The following is a 6,958-nucleotide window of genomic DNA, read 5'->3' as shown; positions in this document are numbered from 1 at the left end:
GGTCGTAGCTCGGTGGTAATAACTGCCCAACCAGCCGTAGCATGGTGGTAAATACATAACTGCCCAACTGGCCGTAGACCAGTGGTAAATACATAACTGCCCAACTGGTCGTAGACCAATGGTAAATACATATCTGCCCAACCGATCGCAGCCCAGTGGTATAATTATAATCCACATCATGACATGGCCTCCCTGAGTAATCTCTATGCACTTCTAATGGTCATCACTTATCCGTTATTGCGTACATGATCACATACGACTTATAAGCACAGTTCTGGGCCATTAGGACCTCTTACCACTTAACTGAACATTAACCAAACTCTGAGGTATATCATAAGCCTCTCTTCTAGTATCAAATACCTTATTGGGGATCCTCTGCTAGTACTTTATGTATGTCCCACAAGACATTACCTAAGTACACATTTTTAAATGCATCGGAGTGACATAAGGTCGGTAAACCTCCGATTAAGATTATGAAACTATCATCATCAACATATCTCACCTTGAAGGAACAAGATCATAAGATGAGATCAACAACAATGAATAACATCTATAGTCGTGAAACGAGCTGAATGATATCATAAGAACATCGGGGACTATAAGCTTTGGTACTTTTAGAAACAAGGTTATTGAAAATATCATGTTATAGGTTTACAACAAGGAATCATGCCTTAAGAAAGAAAGGTTTAGCCTTAACATACCTGGAAGCTCACTTCTCGACTTTCCAACCTACCTCCTGTCTTGCAATCTACTTAAGATCGTTCGTAATCTCGTAATCTACATATAAAACCATTCATACTATTGTTAGGCTCACCATCATACACTTGTTTCAAGCCTTTAATTAAAATTCTTTTAGAATCTGCCGAAATTCGGGCAGCATCTCCCTGTTTATGTGCCTAGCCCGAAATCACAATACCAACAATCAACACGACAACAACAACACCAATGCCAATAACATCATCATCAATACCAAAATATTCCATAAAACATCCCACACGATGTTTTTCCCAATTTCTCAACCAACCATAACAATATCCACAATACCATAATCAAAGAATTATATTCAATTTAATCTCAAACTAATCCAAAATCTCCTTTCAAATTCATTCCATAGTCATCACCTTCACTTTAATACTTTGCAACTTCTCTACTATGATTCTCTTCTTTTATAGGACTCGCTAAACCTTCAAATCAACTTAATCATGAGAAATAGGATGAAGAACATACCTTACACTAGAAGAACTTCACTCCGCTCAACTTATTCCAAGACGAAATTCATCACAACATTAAGTAGAGACAAGAACAATCTGTCACGTCCCAAAATACCCCCTAGACGTGATTGGCACCCAGCACGCACCACCGGCCAGGCGAACCACATTTTCATATCTTAATCATAATTTTGCAGCATTAACCAAATTAAATAAGCACTCAAATAATATAATAATTAATTATGGATAATTAGTGTCTCAAAAAATTAACCAAATACTCTTGCCCAAATCCCACACTAGACCATGGACCATCTAAGAGAATTACAAAAGGCTTGGGTTTTTAAATCCCAAAAGAAAAAAAAACATTAATAAATAAATGATAAAGACACTTTTGGTAGCCTCCACGAACAAAGCGGCGGCTCACCTCAACCAATAGATCAACTCTAGCAAACTCGTGAGCTACTAGCTTCGTCGTCACCAATAGTATCTGCATGGACATGCAGGTAAAGAGTGAGCTATACGTAAATATAACCCAGTAAGATCCTCGACCCGCCACTTTAAATACCCCTGGAACAAGTGTTAGAAAATACAAACACACAACAAGTACAAAAATTTTATGCACATGTATATATCATTATATAATAGCAACCAAGGTCCAAGCCACTGTTTATCAAATATATTATATATCTCAACACAATTTACACTACGAACCGTCACAAGTGGCAGTTAAAGAATTAGTCAACACTATGAATCCACGGCAACATACACAATGTGTCAAATATGTCAGGAAGCATACACAATGCTAAGGGAAGCATACACAATGCCCCAATATCATCAAGAAGCATACACAATGCTAAGGGAAGCATACACAATGCCCCAATATAATCAAGAAGCATACACAATGCCCCAATATCATCAAGAAGCATACACAATGCTAAAGAAAGCATACACAATGCCCCAATATAATCAAGAAGCATACACAATGCCCCAATATCATGGCTCACAGCCGTATCACATTACAAAACAATTTATAAATAGAGTTTTAGAGTATTTGAAAATAAAGTATATGCGGCTGGCCTTAAGGACCACCGATTCTGCCAAGCACACGCTCGCCCCAACACATGGACCAGGCAGACAAAACATATTTTTAAAACGGATTTTGAAAAGCAAGTACCCAAAGCTTAAAGTCTCACTTACCTCAATTCACAATTCAAGCACACTTCCCAACAATTCAAAACTGCATTCTCGAGTCTCCGGATTGCCTCAAACTACACAAAAACGGATTTAGGATGGTCAAAACCCTTAGGGTAAACCACTTCTATATTTTTAGAGGCTTAAATGGTTAAAGTCAAATTTTAAAGGACAAAAACGTCTTCTGGTTAATGTGTCCAAAACCCAACAAGACATATGTTTTCGGGAAGACCATAACGAGGATTCCAACGATATATATAAGTCTAAAATCCGACACTATTTGCCCTTTCAAATCAATGATTTTGATTGAACAACCCTAGAGCTAAACTTTCTCAATTCCTAAAAATATCCCCATATTTTCACCATAAAGATTCACCCATAATTATGTAATAAACATAAATAAAATATTATAATCATTACCTTAATGAGTTGGGTGGAAAATCTTTATTTTTCTCCTCTCTCTTCCTCTCTTTTTCTCCCTTTCTTCTACTGTGTTTTTTTTTTAAATTCTTTTTCTCTGTTCGGCTTCTATTGTTTTTGCTTCTGCAATTCACGTCTAACTCTCTTATTCCCTTTTACTCTTTATTTTCTTTTTCCTTTTTTTTTTCTTTTTGTGGGCTTGGCCCACATCTCTTTTTCCTTTTTTTTTTTTTCTAAAGGACCCTTTAATTCTCCTTTTCTTTTATTTTGTACCACTTAATTCTTCTATATATATTTTTTTTACTATTTTGATTAAATACCAAAATAACCCCTAATTTAATATGGGTTATTACGCAATCCTTCTCCATGACTTAGCTTTGGGTTTTGGAGTTTAATCCTCTTTTGTGATGGTATATAATATTTTGGAATGGTGGAGAACCTTCAAGAACACTTTTATAATGGAGAGAGAAGTGTGGGAAATTCTAGAGAGGTGTGGAGATGTTAGGAGAGTTCTATTGGTTTGTCGAGTTAAAGAAAAATGACTAAAATGAAGTGTAGGGGCCCTTTTATGGGTGCCAAACTCGGATTAGGCCGGGTCAAAATATAAGTGGGCATTTAAGTGAACTTTCCGGATTTTCCGCCCAGGTTCGGGTTCCTCTGGCTGTCCGTTTTAAAACGCCCATAACTCCCTACTCCGATGTCGTAATGATGAACAGTTTGTTGCGTTGGAAACTAAACTCGACGAACTTCATTTTAGGCTTTTAAAATACCTTAAAACTCCTGATATACCCAGAGATATACCCCTCCAAAGTTGACCCAAAATTCTGCCAACTTTTTTTAAAATTTTTGACAAACTTTTTTTCTTCGATTTGCCTAGTCCCGGAATCTTCTGAAACTCTCCATATATGATATTTATCATTAATCATACTTGATAATGGTCTTGTCCTTTGGTTCCAAGGTTGTCCTTCCCGGTTACGACTTAAGAGATCGTAATTCTTCCTTTACTTCATTGCTATGTACTTTCTATGGTTGTACCTTTCAAAACTTCACATATACTACAAGATATTCTTTCTCCAATCCTCCCGTGGCTTATTAGATAAACTTAAACCCTCATAACCATAAGATAAACACATATCATCTCACATATCCCCTGAAAGGTAGCTTGAATCTCAACATACGAAACTACGGAGTGTAACAACAATTATACACCATTTAATAGGGGTATTGTGGTAAAACACCTATCTTAATCATTATTTTTTAAATAGCGTGAAAAGTCAAAACGTGACAAGTAAAAATGAACGGAGGGAGTACAACTATAACTTAATCATGATTAATTAATATATATATTCACTTTATTAAAACACTTAACTACGGTAAGCTGCATTAGTTTGGTGTAAATACCGACGGGTAAGTATTTACCAAATATAGTACCACCTAATAATTATTTCATCTGTTTTCATTTTACATGATTATGTTTATATGACTTTAAAGTTAAGAACCAATTATCAAATTATTTTGAAGACTAAATTTTACTCCCTCCGTCCCAAAAGAATTATTACTTTTCGTTTTTCGAGAGTCAAACGAGTTGTTCTTTGACCGTAATTTTTTCATACGTCTTTTAAATCATTTAAATTATTAATTATGGTGACTTATAATACTTTTTACGCAATTTCCAAATATGTAAATTTTATTTCGAAAAAATGAAAGATTCTATATTAAATCAAACGGTCAAAATTAAAAAGTTTGACTATCAAAAAGCAAAAAATGTCAATCTTTTTGGAACAGAAGTTATACACTATGACATGATAAAAAGCAAAATACATAATTAAAAGGTATTGTCATACTAAAACTTAGAATATCTGAAAGTTTCATCATTTTTCATTGAGATGCTTCCAAAAGAAGATGCGACGTATAAACAAAAATCTCATGTGGGAAAAGAATATTAACGCCTTAGATTTTTCCTAAAGGGGGGAAATTGTATATGATTAAACATACAGGGACATACAGGGAGGAAAGGGAAATTCGGAATAGGTAGAGGAGCACACGTTAAAATAGATTAGTTCAAGGGCTAAAACGAATCTCACCTCAAACCGCGTAAAATCTTTGCTGTAAGCGTGAAATGTCCGCCGCGGTGCCCGAGTGGTCCCTTTCTATTAGTTTATTTATTTTATTTGCTTATATGATTTTATTATTATTTGTTTGCATAATATTGGCGTCATCAAATAATATATAGGGAAAAAGGTCAAATATATCCCTCTACTTTAGTTTATTTGTTAAATTTGCTCTTCATTAATCAAAATAGTCAAATATATCCCTATGTTAATCAAAGTATACACATATATCTTTGAATGGATGGAAATCTCAAATCAGCCAAAATTACTCAATTTTAATTAAAATTATTCGACCCGTCTCTTATAACCCGACCTGCGACCCCATCTCTTCTGATTCGGTGTTGCTTGCTCCATAGCCATCATTGCCGGCGAGCTCATGACACCGGAGCTCCGGCCACTATCCCATCCTAACAGATTAATCTTGTCCTAGACTTTCGTTATGCAACTAATTTATGGATATATTTACCAATTCCGGTAGAAATACTCATTTTAGTCTATATCATTTATTGATCAGCGTAAGATAAGTTCTATTGCTACTTACTACATCCAATTAAGGCCCTGAACTACATAAAGCTGTAGCTTTGAGCCATGCAAATGTGAACAAGGCCATCTTGGCGCTAACAGCCCTTGTCTATATTCTCGACCTCAACAACTCAGGAAGAGCATTGAATAGAAACATTGGACACACAAGAATCTCACTTGAAAGATGAACCAATCTTTCTTCTTTCTTTAACAGCTACTTCAAGAATCAATCAAGCATATGTTCATTAAAATCCCAAACTAGCTGGGTCTCCCATTTCATTCGAATAGTGATAAATACTTCTAAAAATGCACAACACCTTGGTGAAGTGTAATATGCTTGTAATAAGGATGCTTTTTTTGCCCTCTAAAACTACATCTGCACACTGTGTTCTAAATTACCCAAACAAAAAAAGGTCAAAGAATTCTTCAAACGGAAAAGAAAAACAAAAAGATCTCATATTGACTCGAAAAATAAGATGAAGATAGTCCAAGTAAAGGGTAACCTGGTCAATATCACGGTGGCCATCACCATAACTAACAGGATCTGCCATTCCATGTGAAAGAACAAATGATGGCTATGGAGCAAATGATGTGATAGTGGCCGGAGCTCGCCGGAGCTTCGGTATCACGAGCTCGCCGGCAATGATGTCTATGGAGCAAGCAATAGTGAGGGAGAAGAGATGGGGTCGCGGGTTGGGTTATAGGAGACAGGTCAGATAATTTTAATTGAAATTGAGTAATTTTGGCTGATGTAGATTTCCATCAATTCAAGGGATATATGTATATTTTGGTTAACAGAGGGGATATTTGACTATTTTGATTAACGGAGGTTAAATTTAACCAATAAATTAAAGTAGAGGGTATATTGGATCCTTTTCCCTGATATATATTACTCTCTCCGTTCCAAAAAGATTGTGTTAATTTAATTTGGCACAGAGTTTAAGAAATAAAAGATTTTTTTTTGAAATGTATGATCTAAAACAAGCATTAAATATTTGTATCTTATAAAGTTAATTATTTTCAATATGGAAATATCTCAATTTTTTTAGGACAGATTAAAATAGAAAAGAAGACAATCTTTTTAAGATGGAGAGAGTATAGATAAACTATACCTCAAAATGGTTCCTAAAAGTTTTTTACTTGCTCTGTCACAATATTTGTCTATTCTTTTTTACTTCTAAACTAATTTCGGCTTTCCTTATCATCATTTTGATTTCTGAAGCTAAACTTCATAACTTTATATGACCTGAAATGACGATCAGATGTTTTTTTTTTTCTTTCTAAAAATTCGTTACATTTGACAAAACCGCGTAAAAGATGCTTTTTGACATATTTCGAGTTTAAACTTCAAATAAAATAGGTTGAAGGTTTCATAAAACTTTCATTATCAATCGAGTAAGCTTAAAATTTAAATTATGTATACTTTAATCGAGAGTCTATCAGAAACAATTTATTTATCTTCTGGTTGAGGTAAAATTTGAGGACCTCATTTTTCCAGACTTCGCT

The 6,958-nt window shown here is 34.8% G+C and overlaps 1 long non-coding RNA gene across 1 annotated transcript; it reads right to left on the bottom strand.

The window, feature by feature from the left end:
* Window positions 1-1,397: 1,397 nt before the first annotated feature.
* On the bottom strand, window positions 1,398-6,552 carry LOC132644771 (uncharacterized). Its single transcript, XR_009583903.1, has 2 exons — window positions 5,956-6,552; window positions 1,398-1,695 (listed from the first exon to the last, which is right to left on the bottom strand). It is a non-coding gene; the product is annotated as an uncharacterized LOC132644771 (long non-coding RNA).
* Between the last annotated feature and the right edge of the window lie 406 nt (window positions 6,553-6,958).

The sequence above is a fragment of the Lycium barbarum genome, chromosome 6, assembly GCF_019175385.1.
Source record: "Lycium barbarum isolate Lr01 chromosome 6, ASM1917538v2, whole genome shotgun sequence".
Taxonomy (NCBI): domain Eukaryota; kingdom Viridiplantae; phylum Streptophyta; class Magnoliopsida; order Solanales; family Solanaceae; genus Lycium; species Lycium barbarum.
The sequence above is the reverse complement of the archived record's forward strand: the minus strand, read 5'-3'. Positions and strand labels throughout refer to the sequence as shown.